This window comes from Sarcophilus harrisii, chromosome 3 (genome assembly GCF_902635505.1).
Source record: "Sarcophilus harrisii chromosome 3, mSarHar1.11, whole genome shotgun sequence".
NCBI lineage: Eukaryota > Metazoa > Chordata > Mammalia > Dasyuromorphia > Dasyuridae > Sarcophilus > Sarcophilus harrisii.
The window spans coordinates 4,818,274-4,838,805 of NC_045428.1; the positions used below are offsets into that span (position 1 = coordinate 4,818,274).

The window sequence follows — 20,532 nt, forward strand, 5'->3', positions numbered from 1 at the left end:
GACTTTCCAATTGTCCTGAGCATTTTCTTCTTTTAGCTGTCCAAATTTGAGCCTTGGAATCATCTGTGCCTCTTCTTCCTCCCCCAGAATCTAGGGCCAGTCAAATCTGGTTCCATGCCTCCTTACAACCTTCACCCTTATTCTATCCTTCATCACTTTCCCCCTTGGGTATTAAAAAAAAATTCTAATTTTTGATCCTGAAGTCTTCAGTCCCTCTACTCACCAAACCATCTTTTTCCCAGTTGCCATGGTGATAGTTTTAAAACTCATGTCTGACGATGTCACTCTTCAAATCAATAAACCTTAGTGGCTACTGCTACCTTCATTAAAAATCATTTATTTGACAATGTTAGTCACATCCACTCTATTTCTACCTTTCTAGTCTTATTATACTTTGTTCTTTTCAATGCACTCTACAATTTAGCTATCCTGCTCAGCTGTGATGGCTGGCTGATCACCACATATGCATCTTTATCTTCCATCCTAGTACATTCTCAGTTGTTGCCCTCCATCCCTGGCATTTCTTCCTTCATAATCTCCAAATCCTGGCTTCTTTTAATTAACTTTAATCTCATTTTTCACAAGATGTCTTTCCTCAGATCGTTCCCCTAACTCTGTTCCCTATCAAATATCTTCCTTCTGAAATGACCTTCAGTTTATCCTCTATGAACCTTTTTTATGGATCTTATTATTTTGATGTTGTCTCTCCTATTAGTATGTCAGTTCTTTGAAAGAGGGAAACATTTTTGCACCTTTCTTTCTATCCCTAATGCCAAGTAAGTTCCTAAAGAAGAAAGTTGAATAAATTATTTATCTGGGTCTATTCCAAGAAGAGTTTTTTCCCTCCTCCTCTTCATAATATGCTCTTATTCTGTCCTTAAATTATCCTGTATTACTTTACCAATGGCTATGCTATATAGAAGTCCACATTTGCATCCCTTAAATGTATTTCATTAGTTATATGAAAGATCTGTGGGGGCAAGAATGAATTATGGCTCACATATAAAATTGAGAAAGGAGATATATTTTCTCTTAAAATTAGCCTAGGGTGATCATACTTATGGGAACAGGAGAGAAGAAGAGAAGAAAACTTGTATACTTTTGAAAGCCCTCAGTTACTGTTTCCTTTAGCATGCCTGATCAAGGCACTTACTGACACTCATCTTACATCAACTTCATATATCACTCAGGGGAAAATTCTTGAGAATGTATCCAGGGTATAGAACAAAGAGGAAAAGATGTATTTTTCAACAGTGTGATGTGACCTTGACTAGATCTCTTTTATAATTGATTTATTGACTTATAGTAGGGATATTAGGTACTCTTCCCACTTCCCCTCAGGAGTTATTAGGTTTAATAATTCTATGTAAAATGAGTGGAGTTTTAATGGGAAGAAAAAAACATTTTAATAAAAAGACTGTCTTCATTCTGAATGCTGAAGAATTCTGTCTAAACCTTGAACTGGGCCATTCTGAATAGCATTAGGAAGAAAAGTGAATTAAATGTCTCAGATCTCTTTAGTCTCTTTGCATATTTCACATTAAAGACTCTTGCTGGCACAGATGACATTTGTCATTTTGTGATATAGATACATGAAATAAATGGAGCTCATACCAAGAGGATGAGAGGACTTTCCGGAACCTTTTCTGGTATAAGGCTGGAGTCTTAGCACCTCATTTCTTTAAAACCTGATACCTTCACTAGGGGATAACATGTCAGTCAATCAAGAAAATATTAGCCTAAGTATAAAATGTTTTGAAAACCATTGAATGAAGGAAACTGATGTCACAATTGTTTGTTTCAATTGGCTGGGGGGGAGGGGAGGCATTGTTCTACTATTTGGGAGCCACATAAAAACATTAATTCAGAATGGAAATTTTTTCCAGAAATTGGAGCATGTGGTATCCTAATACATCCCTGATAAGAAACCACTTGACCAGGATTGATGGAAGAAAATGTCTTTGGCAACTCTCCCTTTTGTGCCTCCTTTTCACTTGAAAAGAACTATGATAACTTTAAAGGGTCTAATAAGTATCAAACCTTCCAATCTTCCCTTTGGGATTCTGAATCATTCAGGGATCAACCGGTAGTTGTTTCTACATCTTTGGAATCCAAAGAGAATATTCATGACTGAATCCCAGAAAAAGACAGTTCCTCATACCTAAGGATATGTTCTTGAGCAATCCAGGAATGGGACAGAAGGACTTTCAGCAATGAGGAGTTGTGAGTCACCCATTGGATACATGACTCTCTGAGTCATGGGCCCTGGATGATGTATGTATGAGGAGGAGAGTATGACAGTATTTTTTTTCTTTTTTGGTGGAGAAGGGGAGTCTTTCTCAACTGTATTTATTACATAACTTTAGTGAAATAACTACTATATCTTTTTGAAATACCATTTTCTCTGTGACTTAGCATATGATCTTTGAGAGATATAATGAACTTATGTCTTCATTGGCCATAAATCTCATATGATGATGATAATAGTGATGATAGTATGATGATAAATCTGTGATTAATGGAAACCAAGACACAAAAGTCTGAGTATATCCATCTAAGAGTAAAGCTAACAATTACCAATAATATTGTGTGTGCATTTGTAAGTAGGAGGGTATTAGGTGTAAGATAGAGGGATCAAAGAATCACTTGTTAAATGAATACATTTAGAGGAAGATGCATACAAACTCCAGTCATCCAACATTTCTCTGATAGTAGGAAGTTGAGATGAGGATATTCAGAATTCATGAAGGCAACACTGGAATTCCCATCATTAACTCTATCACCCGACTTTTCCTCTTGATTCTGGGTTTTAGAATATCTTTTATCCTATTGGATCATGAGTCCCAGAAATAATTCCAGAGCTAGGAAAGAGCTGATTATGGGCATGGCCAAGGCTATCCATGTGTAGCAGCTTGGTAAGTAAGGGAATAGAATCATTTGCTTGAAATTAATAAGCTGTTATTCAATCATTTCTCAGTTGTATTCTACTCTTTGTGACTGGAATTTTCTTGACAAAGAAATTGCAGTCATTTGTCATTGTCTTCTCTACCTCATTTGACAGATATAGAAATTAAGGGAAGTAGGAATAAGTGACTTGTGCAGGGTCACAGCTATTAAGTATCTGAGGCCAGATTTGAAATCAGAAAGGTCAATTTTCCTGTAAAGCCTTAATAAGCCTTAATAATAATGATAATAATAATGAGCCTTAATAAAGCTCAACACTCTCTACTGTGTCACCTATATGCTCCAAATTCAATAATATTTTAATACAAATCTGGCCTTAGACACTTTGTAACTTAAGTGACCTTGATTAAGTCACTTATCTACCATCAGCCTCAGTCTCCATATCCATAAGATAAGCATAACAATGGGATTTATCTTATAGCATTGTTTTCAGGACCAAATGCGATAACATATATTAATCATTTTGCAAACTTTAAAACAATATAGATGTTATAACTATTGCAAAATTGATTACTGATTGATTAGTAGTTAAGCATTTTGTTAGTCAGCAATAATGATTGTAACCAATTTTTAAAGGCTGGGATTTAGAATTACTTTGTATAAGCCTTGGTAGCATGATACTTGATAGGAAAATAATCAAACTTGTCACTTAAAGGGGATAAATAAGATGAATGATGACTCAATTTGGTCACAAGATATTTTTCCTTGCACTGTTTATCTGTAGTACAGGGTAGTCTAGGGTTGAAGACTTTCCAAGGATTTTGACTAACTCTGTGTCCCTGTTACCATGGCATCTAAAAGAACCTTTTGTAAGTAAGCATAATTCTGGATTACTTAAGTTGACACCAGTTGACATTATGTAATGGACTTGTATAACTAGACTGTATAAAATAATGCTCTGATTGCAAAATATGTTTTTTGTGGGGTCATTGTACTCTATTATTGATAATTGCTAGCTTTACTCTAAGATAGATATACTCAGACTTTTGTGCCTTGGTTTCCATTAATCATAGATTTATCATCATACTATTGTCACTATCATCATCATCATATGAGATTTATGGCCAATGAAGACATAAGTTCATTATATCCCTCAAAGATCATATGCTAAGTCACAGAGGAATAGAATTCTACAATAATGGAAAAAAAAAAGATTTTGCTGAATGGTTGAAGTCAGTTTCTGTTATAACCCTAATTGCTTCTTCTGCTTTAAAGAAATGAAAACATTAGTCAGAGAGCTGTGACTTCTTCATGTCTTATTCATTCAGATGTTGAAGACTTGCAATTAACCTCTGGGCATCTTTCTTCAATAATTTGTCCACTCCACTGGTGAAATAAATAACCTGGGTACACATACAGTCTTGGAAGCTGAAATTTGTAAGTCACAAAAAATAGCAAATAGGCTTGGAGAATCCTCAGATGTGTTGGGGAATGGGAACTGAGGAGGGAGAAAATAGGAAAATGGTCAATGGAAAATAATTGAGGGACTGGGAAATGGAAAAAAAATAGCATAAAAGGAAGAGAATGAAGAAAAGACGTTCATAAACCCTGAAAAGAGACTTCTAACAACTATTCAAAGAATTAAAAGGTCCCTTTTTATTCCCTCAGCCTTTTTTTTTTTTTTTTTTTTTTTTTGGCTTTTGATGAAAGATGGACCATCAGTGAGGACTCAAGTAGTTTATTTTATGAGAACTACTTGATTATAATGTAAAGAAATTTACAGTGGGACAGGTATAAGACATTAAGTTATGCATATACAAAATATTAGAGTCTCTACCTAGTTTAATACATATGGGGAGAATGGGACATGCTAGAATGAAGTTATTTATTCCTTGGTCTCTCTTTTCTCATTAATAAAATAAAGAGGTTAAATTAGATATTATCTGAGATTACTTCTCCCCCCATCCCCAATCTGTGACCTTGAAAGACTGGGTTTTAGTTTTAACTCATCCCATCATCAAATCTATGAGCTTCCATGACTCCTTTTTTCTCTTCCATTGGATTGTGAACTCTGAAGATAGTGATTACTTTTATCTTTTTTTTTTATCCCTTGTGCCTAGTGAATTGTCTGGAACATATAAAGCACTTAACAGATGTTAGTACGTTGAATGAATCACAAAAAATTCCAGGAGAGTGAGTTCCACAGACAAATATTCTGTGGGAAAAAATTGCCCCTATAATGTATCTTTGGCATGACCCCTTCAAAAGCTTCAATAAGTGGGAAATTTACTGTCTCCAAAGACCATTTGTTCCATCTATGAATAGCTCTTGTTAATGAAAGCTTGTCCTTCCTCTCCCTCATAAAGCCCAAACCTGCTTTGGCATCTAATACATCAATCTTATTTCTGTCATTTGAATCTAAGCAGAATGAATTGATTCCTTTATCTATATTGGGCTTCTTTCAGAGACTTGAAGATTCCTCGTATGAACTGGATCTCATCTGAAATAAGCTAAAGGCTCTTCAACATTCTTCTTCTTCTTCTCTAAATACCCATCAATCCACAAGCATTTATTAATCACATCCTTTCCAAACAGTCCTAACTCTCTGGTCTTTTTCTGTTGTTTCATGTAAACCTCTTCATCCTGGAAGTTGTAACTCTAGATATGTCACATTGGAAGCTTTCTCTTCCCTGGTACTTTCTTCCTCTGATTGGTTGTTTCCTTACAGAATCTCCAAGTTGAGGGTGATACTGAAGACAGTTATATTTTCATTTCATTCCAAGAACCCTTGATTTTCTAGACTTTGTCTATTATGTCTCCCATGTGGGTACATTTCTCTGTTCCCTGGCTCTTTCCACTTCACAAGTTTTAAGGCATGAACTGCCTTTCTCTCTGCTTAGATTTCTCTTTCCAGAGCTTAGGAGAATGCCTAGAATGTTGTAAGCATTTAATAAATGCTTCTTGCTTTAACCAGACATACTGTATAGCAAGCTAGATGATGAAGATTCAAACACAAAGAATGAAATCATCTCTGTTCATAAGGACCTTATATTCTAATGGAGAAAACATGTACGAATCATTAACAGTGGGTTAAGGAAACATTTTAAGGCAGTGCAATATGGTGTCATTTCCATTGGCCTCCTCCAAGGACAACCCCAGCTATAACAACTGTCCTTCCAGGTGTCATTTCCCATCCTGGAAGCAGCTGGCTTCATGTTCTGGGACTTCACTGTTTCTGGCAACATTTGGATATCTCAGGATGATATATGCACAAGAAGCAGGACAGTCTATCTCTTTCATTCAGTACAAGGCATGCATATGGATAAGCTAGGCAGCCATGCTCTCCCCCCAAACACTGACACAGAATACCAGTGAAGCACACTAAATAAATCTGTAATGTTGGTCCCTGTGGATAACTACTTCTTTCTTCTTTCTCTCAATGGATCTGGGAATTGGAATGGAGGAAAGCTGGGTCAGATTTTCATGTTCCACACATGACAATTCCATCCATTTATTTCTGCTCTCATAAATTCTTCAAGTTTAGCACATCAGACTGAGACCTACTTCAAGGTCAAGCAGGTTCCTCTGAGCCACAGTAGGGACCAGGAGAATGAGAGCTCCTCAAATTTTCAATTTGGCAAAGAGTCTAGACAGAGGATTAATCTGTGGCATCAGCAATTGTGTTCCCACAGAGAGAAAACAAAACAAAACAGAGATAATGAAAGGTTTCAGTCCTCCTAAACACTCCAGAGACCACCCATCCCACCCAAACCTGTAGACGCTGACTGTCTACATATGCAAATCATAATATTTAGCAGCAGAAAGGAATTTTGGGATATTTTGCTTCAATGTTTCAAATATGCAAATGAAGAAATTAAGGTCTAAACAGACAAAGGGACTTATCCAAGTTCAGAGCTAGAATTGGAAAATCAGGGTTTCTGTCCTCAAAAGCCAGTTCATTAAGCACTAAGCCATGCTGATTTTTGCAAATTTAAGAGAATAAAAAGTCCTTACCTGTGAATTCAGATTCTTTTGTAAAAACTAGAAATGAGATTTCATCAGTACAAAGATCTTTGGCGAGCCATCTGCTTCTACCATAGCAAGGTTTTCATGCTCTGCTCTCTAGTTAGAGGATTCAAACGATGTCTAGGGAACTGAGAATTTATATCTCTTGCCCTGAATCACATAGTATGCGTATGTCAGGGATGGGAATTGAATCCTGGTCTTCCCAACTCAGAATTTTGATCTCTTAATCCAGCTCAGGCACCTTTCAGAGCTGTTGGAAAGGAAGAGATTTTAACGTAAGATGGGAGTATGACTAACAAAATAAAATAAAACAAGATTGAAAAAAGCTAATTTCATTATATATGCTTAATTTCAGTGCATGAAATTAAGAAATTTGAGCACAAACAAAATCAACATAACTAGAATTAAAAATAAACATAGTACCAGAAAAAAATAAAATTATTATTAAATATCTCTGATAAAGGTCTGATGTTGAACAAAGTAAACAGAAATACAAAATCAAAAGGCTGTAGTCAGTAGAGAAATGCAATACAAACTGTTAATAGACATAAGAAAAATTACGACAGAAAAAATGATAGAGAAAAAGCAGAGACTCATAGGAGCTTCCCCCAAATCCTCACAAAAAACTTTAAATTTTTACTCAGAACAAATTCTAGACAAGCAGAACTCACAAGAGAATAGGGCAAAATAGTTTTCTGGCTTAAGACATTCTAGAAAATTGGAAGCAAAGGTCTGTTGCAAAAGATGAGAGTGGAACACAGACCAGTGTACCACAGGAAACCAACAGCTGGCCTGGGGGTGTATGTGTGAATGATTCAGGACAGTAATCATGATTTACAGATTCTCAGCCCACAGAGGGTAAAAGGGTCAGCCAGCTAGTCAGAAGGAGATAGTAGGGATCCCTTTGCTAGTACAAGAGGAAGAGCTGTTCTTTACCCTTACTTGGATTGATGTGGCAATCCAAGAGAAAGGAAGAAAAGTAGCACATCAGAGCTCACAGCTGAAAGAGAGCTGGAATCATAATTCCATGGAGAAAAGGAGAGCTTGAAGTATCTTAGAGACCAGAGAACAGTCTGGAAGAGTACTAAACACATCTCTTCTTAGATCATACCTGTTGGAAAAACCAAAAATCATACAGATTCCCAGAATTTTCTCTAAAAACAACTGCACAAAATTCCTGAAGCTTAGGATAGTGCCGCTTCCAATCTGGAAGCAAATTAGAATAAGTGAAAAATAAAGAAATAGATTAGAAAAATGAACAAAGAGCAGAAAAGAGAACCTTACAATAGAAAGTTACTATGGTGACAGGAAAAATCTAAGCACAAACACAGGAGACAACAAAGTCAAAATTGCTACATCCAAAGTCTCAAAGGGAAAAAAAATAATCTAAGACCATGACAAAGCTCAAAATGGATTTTAAAATCAGAGAGAAAAGAAAAAAATGGAAAGAATAATGAAAATGATGCAAGAGAATCATAAAAAAAGAACCAACATGGACAACTAGATGGCGCGTGCCTCCCGACTCCCCAACTCTAGAATCAGGATAACCTGTTTTCAAATCTGGCCTCAGACACTTAACACTTCTTGGTGTGACCATGGGCAAGTCACTTAACTCAAATTGCCTCTGCCAAAATAAATAAATATTTAAAAATTATAAAGTTGAATCAGTCTTATAAAAACAAATAGTCAATATATTGATTAAAGGAGGCACAAAAATACTAAAGAAAATAACACCTTAAAATAGAATAGGTCAAATACAAAAATTATCCACAACTTTACTGAAGAGAACTCATTTAAAAGCAAATTTGGCCAAATGGCTAAATGGAAAAATGGAAAAAAGAGATTCGAAAGTTCACTAAAGAACATAATCCTTCAAATATTAGAATTGGACAAGTGAGAGCCAATTAGACTTTATGAGACATCAAGGAAAAAATAAACAAAATCAAGAGAATAAAATATAAAGTATTTCATAGGGAAAAAATTGATCTGAAAAATAGATACATGATAGATAATTCAAGAATTATTGTGTTACTTGAAACCCATGATCAACAAAAAAGCCCAGACAATCTTTTAAGAAGTTATCAAGGAAAACTACCCTGATATCTTTAATCCAGAAGTTAAAATAAGAATTGAAAAAAACTCTTGATCACTTCTGGAAAGATATCCCAAAATGAAATCTTGCAGGAATATTATAGCCAAATAACAGAACTCCCAGAATAATGAAATATATATATATTATATTATATATATATATACATATATCTCAAACGGCTAAAAAGAAATAATTGAAATTTTGTGGCACCAAGTAAATATCAAACAAAATTAAATTTCTATGTTAAAGAATTTGATGAATTGAAATATGATATTCCAGAAGGTAAAGGAACTAGGATTATGATCAAGAGTTATCTACCCACCAAAACTGAACAAAATTTTAGGGTAAAATGGATATTTAATGAAATAGAGGATGTTCAAACATTCCTGATGAAAAGATCAGAACTGAATGGACAATTTCACTTTTAAATACAAAAATCAAGAAAAATATAAATGGGAAAGATGTGCATGTGTGTGTGTGTGTGTGTGTGTGTGTGTGTGTTTGTTTGCAAAGAGGCAAAAAGAACATGAGTAACATAGCCCCAAACAAGAGACATGGAAACCAATGTCTCCTAGTTCATTCCTGAAATGTCAGCTCATTTCCCCATATATAAGTAGTTTGATTTAACATATCCCATCCTTTCTTATTGTTTGTCATAAAAATGTCTCTTCAGAGAATGAAAGATGATTAAATTGCAAATCTGGGTAATGTACAAACAAAATATTTCAATAAAATAAGTATTAAGGATATATGAATTCATCAAAGACTTCTTCCCAAAATCTTTATTTTGGTTTTCAGAGTTGTCCTAACACACCCATGTGTGCTCACACACACATACACACACACACACACACACACACACACAAGACTTCCATAGATTCCAAATTTAGTATATGTTTTCTTTATTAAATAATATCTTAAACTTTTGGAACACTAAGGCTGCCTCTTAAAACCTCCCCAAGAAACTTGCCCACAGAGAGAACTATTATTATTTTAAAGAAGAAAAACACTACACTTTCCCCCTAATTATCTTTTGGAATTAGCCTAATTGTGGTATTGTTGAGTCAAAGGATATATGGTATTTAATAACTCTTTGGTCATAATTCCAGATTGGTTAAATGATTTCAAAATACTACCAACAATAAATGAGTATTCCATTATTTAAATCCTCTCCAGGATTTGTTACTTTCTCCTTTTATCATTTTAGCCAATCTAGAAAGTATAAATTTATATCTCAAAAAATATTTTAATTTGCATTTTTCAAATCAATAAAGACTTAGAACAATTTTATATGACTATAAATCATTTTGATTTCTTCATTGGAAAGCTGCCTGTTCATATCCTTTGATAATTTATCAATTAAGAAATGATTTGTATTCTTATATATTTGATAAAATTTTTTATATATTTTAAATATGAGACCTCTATTGGATAAGCTAGCTATAATTTCCCCAAATTTTCCTGTTTCCTTTTGCTTTTAACTACATTAATTTTATTTATACAAAATATTTTGTTTATTATAATTGAAATTGTTCATTTTATACCTGTCTTCTATTTCTTGTTTATTCAAAAACTGTGTACCTATTCATGTCTGAAAAGTTGTGTTCCATGTTTCTCAAATTTTCTTGTAAATTCTCTTTTTATGTCTATGTCATATAGACATTTTCATCTTATTTTGCTAAATGGTGTGAGACATTGGTCCATGCCAAGTTTCTGCCATTCTATTTTCCTGTTTTCCCAATAATATTTACTGCATAATGAATTCTTATCCCCAAATCCTAAGTCTTTGTTTTGTCAAATTCAAGGTTATCATGATTATTTGCTGCTGTAAACTTTATATCTACTCTATTCCATTGATTAACCTTTCTATTTTTTAGTCAGTATCAGGTAGTTGATAATTGTTTTATCATAATACAACTTAAAATCTGGTACTGATAAATCTCCTTGTTTGACAATTTCTTACCCATTATTTCCATTGTGATTCTTGACTTTAGTTGCAAATTAATTTTGTCATTTTTTTTCTAATTCAGTAAAATATTTTTGGTAATTTAATTGGAATGATATTGAATATATAAATTATATTGGACAAAATCATTATTTGTATGTTAACTCTTCCTGTCATATTTTTCTAATTATTAGATTTTATAATATTTGTATAAAAAGTTTTTTTTTTTTAATAAATGTTTTGTTTATATAAGTCCTAAGTTTGCTTGGAGGTGCATTCCCCAGTAGTTTATACTATCTTGAGTTAATTTAAATGGAGGTTTTTGTTGTTGTTGTTGTTTGTTTTGTTTTGTTTTGTTTTTACTATATCTTCTTCTAGGTTTCATTTAAATATATATGAATGGTGATTTGTGTGAATTTACTTTTTATTATGCTACTTTGCTTAAAAATTAATTATTTTAACTACCTTTTAAATTGGCTTTTGGGAATTTTTAAAGAATTCATAGTAAGAAAGATAATTTTATCATCTCATTCCCTATACTGATTCCTTCAATTTCCTTTTTTCTCTTACTGCTATTGTTAGGATTAACGAATCAAAGGAAATCATAGGGAATCATAGGAAAAATAATAATTTCATCAGAGTGACAATACTGAGAAAATATAAAAACTGATGGGATACAGCAAAATCAGTGATTACAGGGAAATTTATATTTATAAATGCTTACATTAATAAAATAGAGAAAGTGCAGACTAATGAATTAGATATGCAGTTAAAAACACTAGAAAAAGAACAAATGTAAAATCTCAAATTAAATGGAAAACATAAAAATTAAAGCTGAGATTGGAAAAACTCAATAAAAGCATTTCATTTAATTATTTAATATTTTCACAGTTATATTTAAAACATTTCTTAAAATTTGTTTTTAAAATTTTTGAGTTCCAGATTCTTGTTCTTATCACCACCCCCAATTAAGAAACCACAAGTGAAGTTATGCAAAACATTCATTTATATTAAAACACTTGAAACTTTTGTATACATTATTTTTCATAAATTAATACAAATCATTTATCTAAAACCACCAGCAAGCATTATTTGTAATGGAGATGATTTAGAAGCCTTCTAAGTAACATTAGGAGTGAAACAAGGACACACATTGACAACAATATTATTCCATATTGCCTTGAACACTCACTCTGCAATCCAATGACTAGGTCTCTAGGTTGTTTCATTAACAATATTTTCTGTCTTAGCTTCAGGAATTTTCCCTGGCTGTCACATATTCCTGGAATGCTTTCCCTATTCTTCTCCAAATACTGACCTCCCTAATATAGCCAAACTAAAATTAGACTTTCTATAGAAATCCTTTCCCAGTCTCTTTTAATCACAGACCTTTCCCTCTCTTAAAAATTTTATTTATTTTATTAGCTTATTTTTCATATATCAGTTTTTATATTGTCTACCCCCATTAGATTATAAACTCTTTGTGATCAGGTACTGTACTTTTGGTATCCCCAGTGGTTAGCACTGCCCATGGCATATAGTAGGCACTTAGTAAATGCTGGTTAAATTGAATTTAATATTTCAACATAAAGACATTTTATGTTTCTTTGGGCACATAATGTTCAATTAGATGTTTCTCTTTTCCAAACTGCGGAGCATGAATTGAAGCCTCAGAGCTATTTTAATTAGCATTTTTCTCTTTCTTTGAAATTTGTTTTCATTTGTAGTAATTGTTTTGTAAATTGTTTATTAACATTGAAATAATTTTTTTTCCTAAATAAAATTAGGTGATCTCACCACTCTAAATTTTTCAACTTACAACTAAATAATGTAGGAAAATATACAATTTAGAACTATGTATATAAAGTCACATAATGTATTCAGGTCTCTATGCATACATGTTTATATATTGCATATAAATGTTTATACATATGGTTATATGCATCAGAATATGAATATATGTATGCATATGAATCTAAAACCTAAATATTTATATTTCTACTCAATCTATAATAATTGGCAAAAATGAGGAGAAATTTATCAGTCAATGTTGCAGAGAAGAAACACCATTGTTAAAAGCATTCATTGGCTCCACCCTTCTAAACATAAAAATAACCTTCCAAAGTCTTTTATTCTTTTAATTAAATGATTTTCTCATTAATCTTATTCCTCAGAGCAATCAAAAAACCTAATCTGAAGGTTCTTGAGTAGCAAAATAATCATTTTTTTATGAGCAAAGAAAGGAAAACAGTGTGTACCTGTCAATTTTTAGAATGAATACAGTGCATTTTTTGAGTGCATTAGGAAATAAGTATGAAAATTTTATTAAAATAAAAAAAAAGCACAATTCCCCTTCTGTCCCAAGCTTAAAGAAGTATCCTGAAGGACAACCCTTTGAAGCAGTTTGCTGCAGAGCCAGAAGGACACATGATTGCTAATTATCCAGGAGACCTCAGAGCTTGCATGTCTATGTAAATGCTGAAGAGCCTCCTTGGAATTCAGCTGTAACCTTAGAAAGCATTAAAAAGAGACTTTCCCAGTCAGATAATTCTCTCCTTGGCTAAGTTTTTATCTTACTTCCAAGTCCAAGATCTCATTTATTCTATGTATTCTGTTATCTTTCCCAGAATGCTTAACTTTCCCAATCTCAGATTACTGATTATTTTGAGAAAAAAAAATTCACTAGCTATGTCATTATCTTATATGTAACCAATGACTAGAAGAGAGAGTGAGGGTGACAACTTTGTGCAAGTCTGTCTCATTTAAACCCAATTCTGAATTTACTCACACCTGACAAATCAAGAATTCATCCTTATTTTGTTTTAATTTGTAAACAAAAAAAAAATCAGTTCGACATACATGAAATGATGATCTTGGTATTGATTCAAATGATGCTGGCAGTATTCATGTATTTGAGTACATTAAACCCGAGCTTGTAAAGCCTTTTCCTAAAAGCAACATAGTGGGGTCCATATGGGACATAAAATCCACTATACCTTTGAACCTTTCTCTTAAGTTTTGTGGGAGGTTTCTGTTATTTTCAAGATAATGGGACTCATATGGCTTCCAGAATCCAGTGAATTAGGCAGGCTAAGCATTCTCTTCAAGACAAATAAATGACTGAATTCAAAATAAACTAATTAGAAAAAAAGAACATAGTTATCTTATTTAACTTTCAAGAAACCAATTATACCTTTTTTTTCCCCCAATGATGAAAACACAGAGATAACCTCTACTAAAGCAGACAAATATTCTTTCTTGCCAAGCTCCCAGCTATCACCCTTGCTGACATGCAATATCTTCAGTGCTTTGCAGTCATATCTATGAGCTGGCAAGCACTCTCCTGATGCCTGCCTTGCTGATCTCATTTCAAGATGAAGTCAGTAAAGGTTTTAGTGACAGATTCAGTACTGCTTGAATATCTGAGAACAAATACTGAGTTCACACACACACACACACACACAGAGATAGAGGGAGAGAGAGAGTCTCACTTCTAATTCTTTTTCCTCTCTTTCTCATGTTTTTGTCTTAGTCTTCCTCCAGAATTTGAATTTCATCATAAGATTCTACTTATCAGTTTCCCAAACCCTATATTTCAGAAGAGAAGGAAAGTGCCTCATCATCTTAAGCCATTTGCAAGTCTAAGAAAGCTAAGAACTACACAATCTTTCATTTAGTTCAGTGAATTCAGGAAATCCACATCACCTCATCATTTCCCAGACATTTTCAAACCACAAATTTGTCTATCTCTTGACGATATGTTGACTGACTCCATAAGAATACAAACTTCTGGAAATTAGGACCAACTCTGCTTCCTTTTGAATGCCTGATAAGTAGCATAGTGCTTCATTATAGAACATTTAGTCTTTTAGATACTTTTTGTAATTCCAGGATTATGTCTACAAAGACACAGAAATAAAAGAAACAAGAGTCTAGAGAAAAATGAAGACATGGCTGAACACTTTCTTTAAAAAGGAGGTTCAAAGAGAAAGGGGTCAACATAGTAAAATGAACTTCCGGAGTGAGATGATCATAGAAAATGGATCTGATAAGTTTGCTGTATCATAATGGAGATAGCTCAGAAAGAGAGTAGTGGAGTCATAAAAGCCCATGGTAGGATACTGTATGGAATAATAATTATTCAGATCTCCATAGTGCTCTCAGAGTTACAGAGCAATCCAGGGACATAGCACAAATCCTATTGTGTGTAAACTGAGTCTCAGACAAGTAAAGTGACATTCCTTCAGTCAGAGAGTTCTTAATGTCTTAGAGCCATAAAGTCAGGTTTAAAGCTAGAAAAAACCTAAAAGATCATCTAGTAGAAGTTCCTCACTTTATAAGTTAGGAAACTGAGTTCCATAGAGGTCTTTGCTCAATCATTATCACACAGGCATCTCAGTTGAGTTTCAAAGTCTGGTCATCTAATTCCAAATGTGATGCTACTTTGCTTAAAATGTAATGCTCCTAAGACCTTCCTGTAATGACAGTCAACAATCCAATTTCTGTTCTAGTGTGAGAGAGACTGTGAAGTAGTGGTGATTATGCACCCTTAATGGACTTCATTTTGTTGTTTAAATCCTTGGGATCTTTCTAGTTATTCCTGTGACCGTTTCAAAAGAAGTCACAGCTAACACAGTCAAATAAGAGATTGAATGTTTTCAGTGCTTTGGCTATTTTCATAGACTTCTGGGAGAGGAAGGGGAAAGTCTTTCTAATTGCCATCACCCCATCTTTCCCATTATTGGTTGATAATTGATAATATAAACCAAGATATGGGAGTAAAATTGCCCTTCTGATACTTTAGGCATAGTAGCCTCCCTCAGTCCAAGAATTCAGGGTTCTGTTTACCTCTCAGAAAGGTCAAGCCATCCTTTAACAAAAGAGATCTTTCATGTACCCAATTCATTTCTAAAATTGATATCTACTATCATTGTATACAGCAACAAGATTATATGATGATTAATTCTGATGGATGTGGCTCTTTTCAACAATGAAATAATTCAGATCAGAGAGGATGTGGGAACTAAGTGTGGGTCACAACATATAATTTTTGTGGCTTTTGTTGTTTTTTTTACTTGCTTTTCATTTTCTTACTCATTTTGTCCCTTTTTGATTTGATTTTTCTTGTGAAGCAAGATAATTGCATAAATATATATGTTTATATAGGATTTAACATATATTAGAATACTTGCCATCTAGGGGAAGAGATGGATGGAAGGAGGGGAGAAATTGGAACACAAGGTTTTGCAAGGATCAATGTTGAAAAATTATCCATGAACATGTTTTAAAAATTAAAAAAAAAGATTTGATAAAAAATTAACATCTACTGAAGAATATTTGCTAAGAATCCAAATAGAATATTTGCCACAAAGAACTTCTGTTTATGTTCAGGTGGTCTCTTATATGTGAATATAATCATCTACAAAGTAGGAATCTGAGTTTCCATAATATTTGTTCAGAGAATTCGATTGAGAAAAATGCTAACTTTTTACAAAATCTGTGGTTCTTTTTCACTAGATTCTAGTATATGGGATTTTAAAAAGGGTGATTGCTTTTTTAAGGAATGAATCACATCTACTTTGTGATCAATTTATTAATCAATTCATATTTGTTAACCATCTACTATTAGCCAGTTCTAACCCCGACCACGGAAGAGGCAATTGCCACTGCTATCTTCTCCTTGACAATATTTTTCTGCTTTCTAGGTTTTCATGCCAATGTTTTCTATTAGTTCTCCTCCTGCCAGTCTGAACTCTTCTTCTTAGTTTCCTTTTCTGGTCCATTACCTTCTAACTCATAAGTATCCCACAAATCTCTGTCCTGTTCCCTTTTTTTTCATCTAATCTTTACAATTTATCTTTTGGAAATTCAGGCTTGATTCTTAGTTAAAAGTTTCCCCTCCCCTAAGTAAACCTTTTCAAGTTTCATCAAACTTTGACTTCCTCCTGGAGAATGAGATGGCTCATACATTGAGGCTCTGAGGACATCCAGAAATGGAAGAGTATTGGGGACCAGAACCCTTTTTCTTAATTTGCCCTCTCTAACAAGAAGAGAGTTTAGCTGTACCAGTTAGTCTTTTAGCCTTTATTTTCTTTTCATTTATTATTTTTATGCGTTTTTAATCTTGAGTTCTGAATTATCTCTTTCCCTCCAGTCCTCCCTTATGCCTGAGTATGCCAGCAAGTGGTTACCCAACACTTTCTTTTCTTACTGTCAACTCTCAATGGAGGGAACCCAGTGGACTGGGAAAAGCCCTCAGTTGGAAGTCTCGAGATCTGATTCTAAGACCTACTGTGCCTCCTTGTGAGCTGTAAGAGTTTAATTAAGTTCTTCAAATCTGAGACAGCTCCATCTTTGATACAAGAGAACAGAAAGGACTGATCTCCAAAATCCCAGTATACACTGGGCAGCACAAACAATTCAATGAATACATCATTCATCAAGTATCAACTATATGTCAGACATTGAGTGGGATGCAAAGCCTCCAAGAAAACAAAGTCTGCACTGATAGCATTGACAGTAGAGCAAAGGGAAGGGGACAAACATGGAAGGAACCTCAAGGATATTTATTTTCTCAGAAAGTAAAGCATTATCAGTTGGGAGATATTTGGCAAAGGCTTCAAGTAGAAAGTGGCTTTTGGGACAAATCCTAAGAGAGGCCAGAGATCCTAAAGAGTAAAGACAAAAGGGGAAGTTTTCCCAAAGTAATGGATTGCAAAATTATGAAGAAAAAAACATAATTGTCATATGAAATGGAAAATTCTGTCCAGAATCAAAAGGGCCTTTCAGGGCAACCTATTCTAAACTCTGCATTTTGCAAGAAAAGGAAACTGAGGCCAAGAAAAGACCAGTGTTGTCCAAAGTTCACAAGGCATTTAGAGCCACAACTGGAATTTAAAATCCTAAAATGTAGTCAATAACTTTGCCCAAATCCTTGTCTCTTGGTCACCTAGTGTAATAGGAAGGCACCTGACTCAGGTCAGAAATATGCAACTACATATTTCTTCAGAGTTCCCTGATAAGTTTGAAGGTCTCTTTTCTCTATTGATTGGCAGGAGCTCTCACTGGGCATGTTTTAGTCTTAATGACAGTTACTAACACTCCAGTTTCATTAATGTCTGGCAGTTTTTATAAGGAACCTTTAATTCCAAAATAAAACAAGGAAAACATTTTAGCCTTTCCCATACAATCTCCAGAGTATAATCTTCCACAATCCTAAAGGATGCTTATTCCTTGATTTCCGAGACAATAAAGTCAAAACTTAACTCAGTCCCTATATAGAATTGGTTCCACCAAGTTTATTTCCAAAGGTATCATTGATGCTTGGTGAGCTTTTATTTTAACTTTTTCTTATGTGGGTCTGGAAGATTTCTCCTCAGGACCATTTCTTGCACTTCCAGGCATTGATTCCATAAAAACTATGCTTTACTTCTGGTTCCCATATCATTATTCTGATGTCTGTGGCTTTTACTACCTGCACTTAGAATGGAAAAGGATAAACAAAAATGCTAAGAATCAACATCTATTTTTTTCCTATTGAGAAATGACTTGTATTATAAATTCAATGTCTATTTCTTAAAGGTTCTCTTGAATCAGATGGAGAAAATTACTAAAACCCTTTACTTTCCTACATGTTCTCTCATCAAGTACTATGGAGAAGAAGCAAAGAGAGGGTTGGAGCTGATTCAAACAGAAGGTGCAAAAATCTACACAGGCAGGAACAAAAACATTTCCCAACCTTATGGAGAGCTGCCAAGAACTGAAAAGAATAATCATTAATGCTTCCTGGTCTCTTCAATCAACCTCCTCAACATTAGCATGGTTCTACCAGAAGTATTCCCTAGTATCCTCCACAGAGGAAGGACGTTCAGCTGAACAACTTAACAGGGTCTGTGCATACTCCTAATCCCCATTATAGTTGCTGTTTCTGTCTCTTGGTCTTAGAAATGGGCAAACCACTCTGTGGTTGTCAGGAGATATGAGTCTGGATTTTATTCTCCTTTTGTATCCCCCATTCCTCACACAGCATCCATGTCACTGGAGAAACTCTCATGTGTTGAAAGAATTGAATCAAGGGAAAGTGGTCACTTGCCTTCAGTGATAATTCTTAGCTGCTTTCTCCAAACTCACTGACAGCTTAATGTATTCCAAGGATAACCAGAGCTTTCAAATTTATCTGATTTAAATGTATCTTAATTTATGAGTTCTTTCTAATCACCACAAGATTATGAATATAATTAAAGATAATGAATGGCTCCATTAGTCTTGTGCTGACTATGAGAATGCCCAGAGAAATATGACATCCTTTCATTATTCTCCCCCTCCTCTGTGGTCTAGAGGAACTTGGGATGCCAAAGTTTTCTCTTCTTCAAAGTCCCTTTCAAACTTGGGAGCCAGAGCTCAGGCCATAGGTCAAATCTTTCATCTCTGTCAGCTTGTCTAGCTCACTGCTTTCTTCTCTGTAGTTATAAGATGTCTAAAGGCTGTCAAAGAAGTAGGAATAACAAGTAAAGGGAATATCTACTTAAATCACAGAGGCAGTTTTTTTTCCATGAAATTATCCTCTTTGAAGTGACAAAGGAATGAAAGCTCAAAACTCAACAGCAAAATGCCAACAAGGGGTGAGCAATCTGCAGATGACGGAGGGCATGAGGGACCTGGAGCGAAGAGTAGGGAGTAGGTAGTGGGTCAAATGATATGGGCAGCAAGAAACATTCAGAGGGGAGTAGCTGATGAAGACTGGGCACCAGATAGTACTCAGGCAGGAGATAGTGGGCAGCAGACAGCCAAGGCCTTTAGTCGGTTGCCAAGATACCATCTCCTCCTATTTGATAAGCAATCTGGTCCTTCCTGAAGGGTCCTTGAGTTTTTAGCTGATATTTGGTAAGTGAGGCTGGTGTCTGGCATTTGGGGTTTATGCTAAATGTTTTACTACAAATAGAAAGCCTTGTTTCTGAAGTAAATTGACTGTATTTATTTATACCTTGGTCCTGAACATTTTGAAAGCTGCAGATTCAGGAGGGACATATGGTGCATCCAAAAGGCCCACAAAAACAACCAAAAATGTTTTATAAGGAAATATTACTTGGCTCTTTCCTCTGCCTTAGTTTTATGTTTTTATGTGGGACATGTTCCTAGAAGTTTCTGGGATAAAGACACTTTCACAAATCAACAAAGAACAGATTCAATAGTTCTGAGGAGTTTAGGACAAAAAATCTTCACCAACCTCCGGAACAATATTATTGCCAGTGATGTGCCTGGCCATGTGCTTCAACCAGAAGACTTGGTTCATCCTGCAAAGGATTTCCCAGTATCAAGCGTTCCTGTAAGACATTAAAATTAACACATCATTTTCCAAAAATTATCTCCTTTGGTTTTCTTAGCAACTATTTAAAATATGTCCTGGGAAGATTCTTACTCCTATTTCACAAATGAGGAAATTGAGTCCCAGCGAGAAAGAAGTTGGCCAGAGCCACAGAGATAGAATGAGTCATGGGAGTTATATTAGGTTGTTTCTACATGCAAGTACAAAACCATCTCCACTCTGCCATATGGGCGTTTCCTA

General features: G+C 34.5%; 1 long non-coding RNA gene across 1 annotated transcript in view; it reads right to left on the minus strand.

Moving 5' to 3' along the window:
• The window catches only part of LOC116422979, a 104,756-nt gene extending 84,470 nt beyond the window's left edge, over positions 1-20,286 (minus strand). The window contains exons 1-2 of the long non-coding RNA XR_004233468.1: positions 20,194-20,286; positions 6,919-7,180 (exon numbers count right to left, since the gene is read on the minus strand). This is a non-coding gene — a long non-coding RNA (uncharacterized LOC116422979). The remainder of the gene's footprint in view (positions 1-6,918; positions 7,181-20,193) is intronic.
• Between the last annotated feature and the right edge of the window lie 246 nt (positions 20,287-20,532).